The sequence below is a fragment of the Phalacrocorax aristotelis genome, chromosome 1 (assembly GCF_949628215.1).
Source record: "Phalacrocorax aristotelis chromosome 1, bGulAri2.1, whole genome shotgun sequence".
Lineage (NCBI taxonomy): Eukaryota > Metazoa > Chordata > Aves > Suliformes > Phalacrocoracidae > Phalacrocorax > Phalacrocorax aristotelis.
This window is the reverse complement of record NC_134276.1, coordinates 198062577-198075538: the sequence shown is the minus strand read 5'-3', so window position 1 is coordinate 198075538 and position 12962 is coordinate 198062577.

Below are 12962 nucleotides of genomic sequence, written 5' to 3'. Positions count from 1 at the left end.
AAAAGATTGCATGCTAACAAATACAAATGTTTGTAGTAGGTTAACTATACTAAAAAGGCCGTAAAGTCTAAAAAAAGACATGTAATTTCTTTTTGGTCCTCAAATGATCTGCACTGATTCGTCTGTTTTTCCAATGAAATGAGAAAGGAAAAGTTCATTTTAGGTCAAAGTGTTTTTTATTTTATTATTTGATCATTTTTTGGCAACCAAACCACACAAGCAGATACTCACATAGCTTAGTTTGTAGTTCTGGTAATGGGTGTTTTCCAAGATGTATTTGGGAAACAGTTAGGCTCCCACAAGTCCACTTATTAGGAAAGGAAGTATATTTGGGATTTCATAATTCTTTCTTATTCTTGTATTCGGTTTTCAGGATTGCAAGGAGGGAAAAAATGAATCTTTTCTTTAAGATGAAGAACACAAATTTGAACTTAATATACAATGTGAAGAATTAAAATTCCTTCTTCGGGTAGAGTTTGAACACTCCTTTAGTAAATTTTGTGGACACATGGTAATAATCTGAATTATGTTAAGATATGCAAATAGTTTTCTATGGAAACTAGAAAAAGCTGCAAACTTTAAATCCCAGATGGAGTTCTTATTAAGGAAACCTCATACTTTTGAAAATCCTATTTCTCCATCTGCTTGTGATATCTTTCAAGTGTCTCTCTGTATAATTGTAACGATGGTTTCTTTGGGTCATATTCTTTATTGATTATTGCATAATTCCACTCCTTCCCCAAAAATGCAAATATTCACCTTATTGGTCAGCATGGACTAAATTCAGTTTCATTGTTGATCTAAGTGAGGGAAAGTGATATAGTTGCAGCATCTCTGCAAAAGCTCCACAAAGGGAGCATGAGGCTGGAAAATCTCTTCCTCCTCAAACCCTCCGCAGAGAGAAGTTTTGTGCTGGGGCCCTTCTCCAGTCCTTGTGGTCTGACTCATTCTGACTCACTAAGTTTGAGAAGGCAGTGAGCTTTACTCCCTCCTGGGAAAGTGCAAAAAAGGAGCAATCCTGCTCCAAATAAATGGAAATAAATAAGATGCAAGCATTTGGGAAAAAGCAGTTAGGGAAGTGAGAAATTATTTCTTGTCATCCAATATTCAACTGCAGTGTGTTATCTTATTTTTCTTTCCTGACCAAGGCAATGAAGTTTATAGGTTATGAATCCAAGCTCAGCACATTATTTGGGTAAATAACAGGCCACGTTTGGTTAAATTTCTATTTCAAACTGTTGTTTGGAGGTGCTTATCCAGTCATTTCAGTTTAAGAATGCAAGCAATTTCATTGACTTCAGTACACTGTTCAAGGGCATTAGTTTAAGCCTTGGCTGATTTACTTGGAGAAATGTTATGGTTTCTCAGAGAACATTCTTGCCTCTCACCTTATTTGTTTGTATGTTCCTGAGAATATAATACAAAAACCAGAGGTTCACCCTGCTGGTATAAAAAAGTCCAAATCAGTATTTACTAGAAACTGCTTACACTAGGTGACAGCTTTTAGCTGGGAACATCACAGAGCTATGGTAATAACTGCACGTGCCCTGAGAGCAGCAGTGATGGAAGGAGGGTGCCTGCTGCTAAGGAGGCTTCAGCTTTTCCAGCTTCCACAGAGTGCACACTGGTGGTGCTGGCTGTTCACTGGGGATTCCCCACTTGGAACTGGAGGTGAAAATACTGTATTTTTCTGGGTATAAAAGCAATATTTCACACAAATTTTGTAAAGCCTGCAAACTGTGTGGTATCCAGATGGTGTCAGTCTTGTATTGAAGCTTTATAGTTACTTTCCCCTGGTGCTCAATAGAATATAATAAATTCTGCTGCTCATATTTTTTTTCACCTGTACTTGCCTAACAAAAAAAAAAAAGAAAAAGAAAAAGGAGTAACTTGCCAAAATCTGCTATGAGCAGGTCACACAGACTGTCCTTGAATGTGGTGAACTTTTGGAGACCAGAGTGCAAAATCCGCATTTCCTTAAATCTAAGAGCTTTTTTCTGAAAAATTGCCTGATCTGTCTGTCTTGATTTTATTGTCAGAATGACTGACTCTTGCAGAAATGTTTCTTATCAGAAAATATAGAGTGCCTGCAAGACTTTAAATGGACTAAACTCACACAGAATTGGAAAAAACTACAGCAGTGATTGGCAGACCTTTTTAAGGCAGGCACCATTACCAATAAAAAAATCTCATAATATGCAGAGCCACAACACATCACTAAAATGGTAATTATTATATAACCTATTAGTTAATGCAAACATTATGGGCTTTTGGATGAGCTGTAAAACCAAGTTCTTGGCCACTCTTAACCTTCAGAAGTGCTTTGGCACTTTGGCCAAGAGCTGGGGTGTTAACACGAGGGCTCTGTCCAAATTCCATTTGGGTAACTATATTTTGCCTAACTGGCATTTGCATGTAATTTAGTTAGATACATTATTATTCCTTGCTTGTCTCATACTGTATTACAGAGCTGTTGTATTAAGAGCTGCTGCTGTCTTGCCTGAGGTTTTAATAATCCAGGGACCAGCAAAGGGATTCCTGTTAGCACCAGAACCGGCGTTGTGGTCAGTGTTTTGGGATTTTGGAGTAAAAGTGCTCTGCAAATAAATGGCCATAACCAAAGCTCGGCTTCAAATATACCTTGGCATTTGCTAGTGTTGCTGAACCCCTGAGACTGATGGCAATATTAAGGGAATTGGTTAGCATCCCTGCCAAGCCCTGAATGAATAAAACAAGAAAAGTGGTAAGAGAGCTCAAGAAATATGGGCTGTCTGCCTTCTTCTTAGTTGAATTTAAACTATTTATTTTCAAAACTATCTGTTTAGCAGTTTATCCAAAGGCTCTACATTGCTTCAAATCTGAGCACCTTCTGCCTCCAGAAGCAGACTTGACAGGGTCACGTGCACATTCTTCTGTGGGGACTGGGTAGGGGTTTGTGTTGTGACTACCTTGTTTTTCAGAGAGGGTGTTTTGGAGGGTGTCTTTAAGAAATTTGCCCCATCTCCTCTGGAAGGTTACTTCCTCACTGGATTCTCTGGAATAAGAATGTTTTGTCATCTATCTTTCATGTACAGCACCTTAAACATAGTGACCAGGATGCTTATGTAGGACTTTTGTTGGGGCAGTCTGGTCTGGCAGAGGAGGAGCTGCCCACAGCAGCTAGCAGAGGGTAAGCCTTCTCGGCCTTCTGAACGGCCATGTGTATACCAATAAAATGATCATGGCTGCAATGAGGGTTGGGGTGCTCTCCTGCGACTGCCCACAGTGTCTGTTGCCCAGCCTGTGGTTTGTGTTTGACTGAGCCACCCAGCACTCTCACAGATGGTACCTGGGCTTCTTCGTGGGGATAGTGTGAGCCTGGGACTGCTCTCCCTTTGTGGCAGCAGGGCAAGGTGAGTGGACAAAACTGCTCCAGAGCTGCTTATGTCTATGTTTTGGAAGCAGAAAGAGAACTAGAGATGAAACCAAGCTTGGAATACCAGATCCTTGTGGCTGTGTCCTGTAGGTCAGGGTTGTACTTGGGTCTGTTAGCAATAGGCTACTTCAGTCCTGAGAAACCAAGACAACAGAAAAAGGGGAAGATGCAGCAAAACTTTTCCTGACCCATGGATTACATGCCTTGTTCTGCCTAATGTAGCTAGCCATACAAGAGGCTACGGCAGCCTGGCCGGTTTGTGCAGTAAAGCTGAGATCTGTCAGCTTTCCATAACAGTCAGGGACTTTGGGACCTCTTTAGGACAAAGCAGACCATGGAGATAGAGAATCCTCTCACTGCTTGCACTCACCCTCCGAAAACCTGCAGCTGTTTTCCTCCTCCTGCTATAGTGAACCTCCTTGTTAGTCTGGATTTAGCTCGCTTATTTTATGCCTCTGGAAAAATGGCGACACCTCTCTCTTCATAGCCTGACATCGGTGGGGGCTTCCAGTCACTGACAATTCATAGGCAACATCACCATGTGCATCATGAGAGCCGGAGATGAAGATGAAGCCACTGGTTTCCAGTTACCCCTCTTGTATCTTGCCGCTGTGAAATAGGTTGTTTTCTTCCGGTAGCAATGACCTCTATTCCCCGCTTCCTTCTATCCTTAAAAACATTATACCAGGCCTGTTATTTAGTCTTCTGACTCACTAAAAATATCATTAAACAAGTGGTGAAAGCTGGTACTGTGTTGTATATAGAGAAAAAGTGATACTTCATTAATTTTATGATGCAAAGCGTCACTTCCAGTGGGTAGCTCTCAGTTCATCATGCCTGTTGCTATGCAGAATCTGGGGAAATGCTGGCTCTCACACAAATCAGTTTACAACGTATTTTAAGTGTTATAAAGTCAAAAACACAACTTGTTTCCAAGTGGAAATAAATACAAAGAAAACCTATTATGCAGAATGGAAACTAGATGATTCCAATTTTCCCTTTTGCTCTGCTGGAGTTTGATTTCTTCTCCCAGGAGTGCTACTCTAAGAGTTATAATCTAGTAGTACCCTGTTTGTGGTTTTGGTGGCTACGTAAGAGTCCTAAGAAACCTTTGTCTTTCTGGATTACTTTTTCCATTGATTTCATAAACCTGAAAAAGGGTCTTTCCAACTCATTTGTACTCTTGAAATCATGAGGAACTTAAACAAAGGGGTATATTCTATTTCTGCCTTGCTGTGATGCAACTCCACAGGAATTCCCTTCAATTCCAATGAGTTTATCTGAATCTACATAAGTGTAAATCAGATCAGAATTTGGCCACTAAAAATGCAGCTGATTTAGACATTGGCTTAACATGGTTGGCATTAAGGAGCTCACTGTATTTAAGGATCCAGCCAGCTCTCTTCCAACTTAATTTCCTTTTAGGTTTTTTTATATCCCTTGGTGGTAATATGAGTTGAGATGACGGGTTACCTTACCTGGCAACGCAGGATGTAGAGTGATAGAAAACATTGAAACAGTGGGAGAGTGTTGGCTAGCGCTGACGGTAAAAGTGCCATCCACGCCCTGTGAGCGCCTGAATCAGTGAAGGCATAAGACATTTTCCAAACATGCAGTACAAATTAGAAAAAAGCCTTTTATGCCCTTGTTATTGCCAATGCTGTAGAGAAGGGAAATTAGCAAATTGAAACCAAGGGCCCTTCCCAGAGCAAGCTCTTCCTTATCAGAGGACATGCCACACTTGAGATGCCCTTGTTACATCTCAGCTCACTTTTGGCTTTCATGATTCAGAATGAGCTTATCTGTGATTTTTTCATGTTTACTCAAGCTTTCAGCTTGATAGTGATGCACAACTAATACTGGGGTGGTGCCACATTCCAGGAGATTTGTAAAGTAAATGAGATAGAGAGATCTTTAATTATATGAAGTTAGTTTTGGAGTTTTGCTTTCCACTACCTTTGCGATAAAATCTGCAGGTAGCAACTTCAGCGCCATTCAGAGCCCGTTGTGCTCTGCTAGCAACGCAGAGGGTCCCAGGAGCCGCCACAGTAGCTAAGTGGGGATCTTTTCTGGCTGCACGTTGCCGTTTGGCTACATCCTTTTGTGGATGGAGGAAGACATGGCTGTATATTCTGGGACAGTTTCTACAGAGAACATGGTGGGGAACACTGGCCATTCAGCATGGTTTAGGCAGCCCTGAGATGTGTCCAGATCATGCCGGGGAGAGAGTCAGTACAGAAACACCTCTTGAACAACGGAGTTGCAAGAAATTTCCCCTCCTTTACTACTGCATGTCTCCTTTGAGTACTTGTTGGAAAGAGCCAAGGAAGGAGCCTTGTATCTTCTGTACTGCATTTTGAAGCACTTCCAAGAAAGTATAATATGATTTCTCAAGTTAATGACCTTGAATGACCATATTTTAGTTTATTTTTTAGTTTTTCAAATAAGAAATCTAGCTGGAATTGATGGTTTCTTTGGAATCATGGATCCCCTACATCTTTTGTTTTTATGAATTCTTTTGTTACAGTGTAATTCTGAGAGCCTTGGAATTGCCAGGTGAACTTTCAGGATGACTGGACCTTTACAAAGATATAATGAAGGTGGTTTTATTCTGAAAAAGTGGACATATTTTTGTTCTGAATTTCTTTCATTATTTTTGGCAGACAAGGTAAGGGATATGAATCTTGCTTGGTGCTTACACAAAAAGCAAAAACGAAGAGCATCCTTGCTTTTATTACGTATTTCTTTGTGGTAGTGGTGCAATATATTTTACGTTTTTTTCCAATTGTTTCTTGACATCTCCCCTAATGGATGGTTTTTCCCACCAGAAAATGGATGAATGATCAAATAAAACATGAACAATCACTAATTTATTTTTCATGACACCTAAAAGGATAGAAGAAATAGTATACTGGAAATGCACACTTTTCTTTCTACACATGCATGAAAGAGGAGACACCGCAACAATTTTTGCAACATTCCATTAATTACAGTGTAAGTCCAGGGAGTGTAACAGACCTTCCCTAGCTCACAGACTCTAAGACAACTGGGTCCTGCTGATATCATGTAAAGGCCATCATTTAACCATTATCCACCCAGAAAACAGCAGCAAAAATCCAGTCATGAGCCCCATGACAAGAAGAGTTTTATATCAGTGAAAAGGTCCATACTACCCTCACTTCAGCATGTTTTAGCAGGGCATGTGAGTGCATGTCTCTGACCAGTTCTTTTGTGGGAAGCATCTGTAGTGTTTATATAACTATTTGGTTAATGCATCTTGTTTTTCACATACATTAGTAAAGTTTAATAACAGCATGCTGCAGCAGAGTGCGTAGAAAATCTGATAACTGAAGTTTCTTACCCAAGCAAATTTCAGCTTTTTAAATAATGAAATGAAAAACATTGTCTTTTCAGGGCTCTGACACATGACTTTTCAAAGTGAGGGTGATATTATTACCTAGTAAAATTGGAAAGTGGGACAAAAAGCTATGTAACTGAAAAATGAGATTGAGCAGGGTCCCTATGAAAACTCAGTCTTTTCCTGCCTTACTGTGTTGTGATTGGACATGAAGGCTGGTGGGAAGGTGTATTTTCAGCCGGGTGGTATGTTTTCAGCATAGTCGCTGTGATTCTCATATTAACAATCATGGGATCATTAAAATTAAAATGGTGACAGAAAACAGTGCATTACACTTCACATTGACCATGGAGCTGCTTCTTTCAAACCAAATAATCTGTCCTAGTAGGCCATTTGATATACCAGAAGGCAGCCATAGAAAAAATTTACAGAACAGTCAGGCAACAGGGCTGCTCTTAAAGCATCTGTGAATATGGGTGTCATGCTTTAACCCCAGCCAGCAACTAAGCACCACACAGCCACTCGCTCACTCTCCCCGCAGCGGGATGGGGAGAGTATGGGAATCAGAGGAGTAAAAGTGAGTAAAGTCGTGGGTTGAGATAAAGACAGTTTAATAAGTAAAGCAAAAGCTGCACACGCAAGCACAGCAAACCAAGGAATTCATTCACTCTTTCCCATGGGCAGGCAGGTGTTCAGCCGTCTCCAGGAAAGCAGGGCTCCATCACGCGTAATGGTGACTTGGGAAGGAAGACACAGCAACATTACTCCCAATGTCCCCCCCTTCCTTCTTCCTTCCCCAGCTTTCTATGCTGAGCATGACGTCATATGGTATGGGATATCCCATTCATCAGTTGGGGTCAGCTGTCCCAGCCGTGTCCCCTCCCAGCCTCTTGTGCACTCCCAGCCCACTCACTGGTGGGGTGTTGTGAGAAGCAGGAAAGGCCTTGACTCTGTGTAAGCCCTGCTCGGCAGTAACAAAAACATCCCTGTGTTATCAACACTGCTTTCAGCACAAATCCAAAACAGGGCCCTATACCAGCTACTGTGAAGAAAATCAACTATCCCAGACAAAGCCAGTGCAGTGAGTAAGAAGCCTGAGGACAGGTAAGACCAAGCAGCTGAATAAGGGGGAAAAAAGGAAAATGAAAGAACACAGAAATGAGGATGTAGAAAGATTATTTGGTGTAAATTTAGTGTAAGTTTCAGTGCAAATCACTGGAACTATAATGGAGGTTGACAAACCTTCTAAATTATCAACCAGAGTATTTCAGACACCTTTTGTAATTTTTTCCATCAGTACTAAAGAGATACTAATGTGATATTGCTCTGAAATGGAAGTTGGGTTCATGGGTAAAGTTGGATACTTTTAAAAAGAAGATTAACTGGAAACTTGTTAAAAGTATTTCTGCTTTTTAGTTGTGTTGTCAATCACAGCTGAAACAGTCCACATGTTAAAAAATATGAACCAAAACTTATTTTAAATTATGGAAACACTGATTTTGTCATTTGAGTAAATGTAACAAAAAATGATTTTGAATTTTTGGCTGAAGCCCAGACAGAATTACTTGAGTTTTGCACACATATTTTCAAGACTCCTACCTGACATTCATAAATATCAGTGGAAATTTAACTCTTTTGTAGGAAATTGTGTTACATTATATTCATATAATATTTTAAAATATGTCAAAGGCTGTTGGAGTGAATTTTAGGATTTTTTTAGTAATACTGTCAATCAAAATAAAATAAAATAAAATAAAGTAAAATAAAATAAAATTAAGGATGGAACCATATCAGAGGCTGTTTTCAATAACAAAAATTTGTTGTCAGCTTGATTCAGAAGACCCTGTGGAAAAGCATGAGCAATGCTTTTCAAGTGCTTACTGAGTTTGCAGTTTCTGTAGTTACCAAGGATTCTGATTCAGATCCAAACTTTGTGATACAGGATCAGCTTTGCCATAAATTAAAATATACTAAGGTCCAAGAAGGTTTAGTGTTAAATCCAAATGTCAGAATGAAGACCCATCTTTAAGTCTGAGAAAGCTCCTAAGGTCTGATTGACATCTCACAGTGCTGTCAATAGAGAGTGACTTCATAAAATGCACTAATATAAAAGGTGAACTGAACGAGCTAATATAAAATCAGTGTGATGGCAAGAGAATTGGGTGGTTTTTTACGTGAAGGTTTAAATAATTCATTTTCTTCTTCCATTTTTGACGTCTCAGCTCAGCTCAGGCAAAAGTGTGGGCTGAGAAGACAGCTACACTAGGGAGGCAGCCAATTAAAACAAACTCTCATAAAAGAGCAGGATGATTTTTCAGGACAGACATCGTTATTTTGTGAGCACCAATATAACTTCCTAAATGTCTCACAGATGCAGTCTGAAAGAAATTGCATCCCCCTCCCAGTAAAAATATCTTAGCCACCTCAAAGAAGAGACCATCTGGAGGCTTACTCACTTTTGGGGGATGCTGAGTTAATTGAGTGAAAGTCCAAATAACTCTTTAGGAAAGATGTGCTGAGGAATAGCAGTAGACTCTAAAATGGTTTAAAGTCATGTATCTCCAAATGAATTTGCTTCAGTATTGCTATTATTTAATCAGTTTTATTATCACTATACTTGGGAAGCCTACTCATAGATCAGAGCTCATTTTGAAGGACTGCAAAAAGGAATTTGCTGAGTACTGTTATATATATTTACACATAAAAGTATGATTTATAAATTATTTATATACAAAAGTCAGTCAAAATCCAGTAATTTTTCAATAATAAAATCAATACAGTTAGCTACAATTTGCCTTGGCAACTCTGGTTTCATACTAGTTGAAGGTAGCTTTCAGGTAGTTTAAGAAAGGTTTAAGTTTGTTTTCAGGTAGTTTAAGAAAATAACATTCACAAAGCTTCTGAAATGATTTCTGAATTAAGACGTATGAATCCCATTAAAATGAGACAAAATTTCCACCCAAATTTCTATACTATTCTTTGGAAACCAAAGGGCAGTGGCTGAAGAGTCAGAGTATTACAGATTTTTTTTCCACATGATTTTCATTAAGTTTAACAGAAATCATACAGATCCACAGAATATTTGTAAGAGGGGCCAGGGGGTGAAAAGTACATCAGGCCAAATGTTGGTCAATGCTGGGGCAAATACCTTTTAGTCCCTTCATTAAGGATCTGGATGATGGGACAGGATGCACCCTCAGCAAGTTTGCAGATGATACAAAACTGGGAGAAGTGGTTAATAGACCAGGTGGGTGTTCTGCCATCCAGAGGGACCTTACCAGGCTAGATAAATGGGCCAATGGGAACCTAAAGAACTTTAAGAAGAGGGAAATGCCAAGCCCTGCACCTGGAAGGAACAGCCCCAAGAACCAGCCTAGACTTGGGGCTGAGCAACTGGAAAGCAGCTTGGCAGAAAGAGACTTGGGTGTCTTTGTAGATACCAAGCTGATCATAAACCATTTGTATGTCCTTGGAGCAAAGCAGGGCTGGGGCTGCATTAGATGGAGTGGTGCCAGCAGGTCGAGGGACGACTGGCAGCTTTTGAAGCGAAGAGGCAGTAGCAAAAGGAACTTGCTCACTCGCTTGTTCAAAGAGGTGATTCCATCCACCTGGAGGAGTCTGAGCTGTGACTGAAAGGTGCAGCACAGGTGTCCACACAAGATACTTGGGAATAACATGGGATTACCACCAACCCTCTGGTTCCTAGCTTTCCTGGCTCCTTTTTTCCTGGGCTGGCTGGCGGCTGTTGGGAACAGCTCTGCCTTTTCAGACCTGTCTACACATTCAGAGCTGCCATTTGTCTGACTAGTTTTGAGAGTTTTTGTACTTCAGAGTGGTGATACTGTGTTGAGGGGGTGCTGAGATCTTTCAGCTGAGAAATCTCCAGTATCATTTACACAATTTACAGATCATTCCGTAGGCTGCTGTCTCCAGCCTGGAATCTCATCAGCCCTGAGCACTGTAGATCGCTTCTGTCTGCAGTATCTGTGCTAAGAACTGACAGTATAAGAGATAAAGGACTGTCTTCAGAAGACAGTCTTCTGACTGACTGCTAGTGCAGGATCAATAGCTTGAAATTTTCTTCTGCTTGGCTCCTTCTATTGCCATCTTGGCTTTTTATGTAGTGTGAAAGGAGTAAGTTTTGCCATTTCTGGCCTGAGACTTCTTTTTGCTCTTCGATTCTTTTTTTGCACAGCAATTCTGTGTGAAGAAGCCAATCAGATATACACCTTTCATTGGTTTTACCCTGGCTTAATTGACTCTGTCCTAGTGACCTCAGACCTTAGCCTTATCCTTTAGGCTCTCCCTTTTCCCATTGGTACAGTGGAATTACTTCTCTACATCTATATACACTTTGAATCTAGTGGAGCTGGGATTCTTAAAAATCGGGCAGATTGGGCAAATTCATGCAAATTTCATTCATGCAAATTAATATTTTTCAATTCATGCAAAATTCATACCAGGATAAATGCACCCTCCTTTCCCCCAACCTGGCTTCCTCCACAAACTGTGTAGGTTGTGCTGCTGAGAACACAAACCATGCTGCTGTGTCTATGTGTTCTGCTGAATAGATGCAGTCCTAGTCCATTGTCCAGACCGAAGGACCATTTGGAGCACAATAAATACTATTTCCAAAGAAAGCCTGGGTGCACAGGTGGGAGGTTACATAGCAAGGTCTTATCCTGACCTGAAGACCAGAAACAAGGAAGTATTATCCTTCCACCAAAACTCAAAACTGTATTTTAGTGATGGTCTGGTGAAGCCAAAGAGCTGTGACACCTTTCAAGATGTCTTTTCAGGGTCTTTGAATGGCTGAAATATAAAGGATAGGTATTTTTCATCTTTGGGCTCACACAGAATCTGTAAAACCCATAACAGTGGCCAATCATTTATAGAATGGGGAGGAAAGAAGAAAGGAAGCCATCAGAAAACCCAAGCAAAGCCAAATGGCAGAGCAAGAAGAGCTAGAAATTATAAGAGATGTACAGACTTAGAAGGAGCAGGCTGGAGTGAGGGAATGAGAGCAGTGAGAGTGAAAAGACATCAGAGTGGAAAAATGATACACAGAAGAGCAGGTGGGAATGAAGGAAGGAGGAAATGGGAAGGAGATTCCTGCTGAGAAGGAGAAAGGAAAGGCCAGAAGAAGTAGGAGTTGGAAAGGGACAGAGAAGAATAGTAAGGGTGCTGGGACATCAAAGGAGAAGAGGAAAACGGAGGAGGAAGGTGACTAAAAAGAAAGAAAGAAGAAATGTGAGCTGGAGACAGAACAGAGGGATGAGAGAATCTTGAAGCAAGAGGATTTATGGAGAAAAGGAGTCAATCAAGGAGATTGGAGGAGAAAAAGGAGTCAATCAAGTCAATCAAGGAGAAAAGTAGGGGTGTAAAATGAGAAAATGAGCAATGGAAGCATGAAAAGAGGAAGAAGAATAAAGGTCTCACAAAGCAGGACTTCTACATGAAGTGATGGACTTCCAAATGACAAAATTAAGGTAGATGAACGTCACCTTAATATGTGAAAAGACTTTTTCCCCAAGGTTTGGAGGTTATTGCAGAGATCTAAGTATTTTGTAGAAAATACAAAATGTCATGAGTTTTACAAATATTGGGCTGTGCTACATATTGTTTTGTAAAAAATGCCAAAGTAAAACCAATTACATAGAGCTGTTGTGTATAAATTAGAAAAAGAAAACAGAAACCTGATATTTTATGACACAGGCAGGAAAGAACAGTCTTATGTATGCTATGACTTACAAATCTGTGGAAGCTATTGTGGCCTGTGTCCATTCCTCACTTTATACAATATTCAGTGTAAAGGATGATGTCACAGAAGGATTAAGTCTAATCCTGGGTGAGAAAGCCTTGTGATGACTCAACAAGGAGCAGAAAAAAGGGAGCTAAATCAGCTTAAAGTCAGGTTTTATGGGTTTGGATGGAATCAGCATTTTGCATGTGTGTTCATGCTTTGCACATAACAACACACTCAGTTCCCGATGATACTGTGTCCACGACTTTCCTATTTCTGCGTCCCATTTCAGCATGCTGCTGGCCCAGTCTCCGGCTGCCACTAACACAAAATAGGACACCATGCTCCAGAATCAGTACAAGGAAAATTTTAATTAGCAGCAGAACTCTTTGCACCATAGAAATCTCATACTGCATTGATTGGTGCAAACAGCCAATAGATAGAAC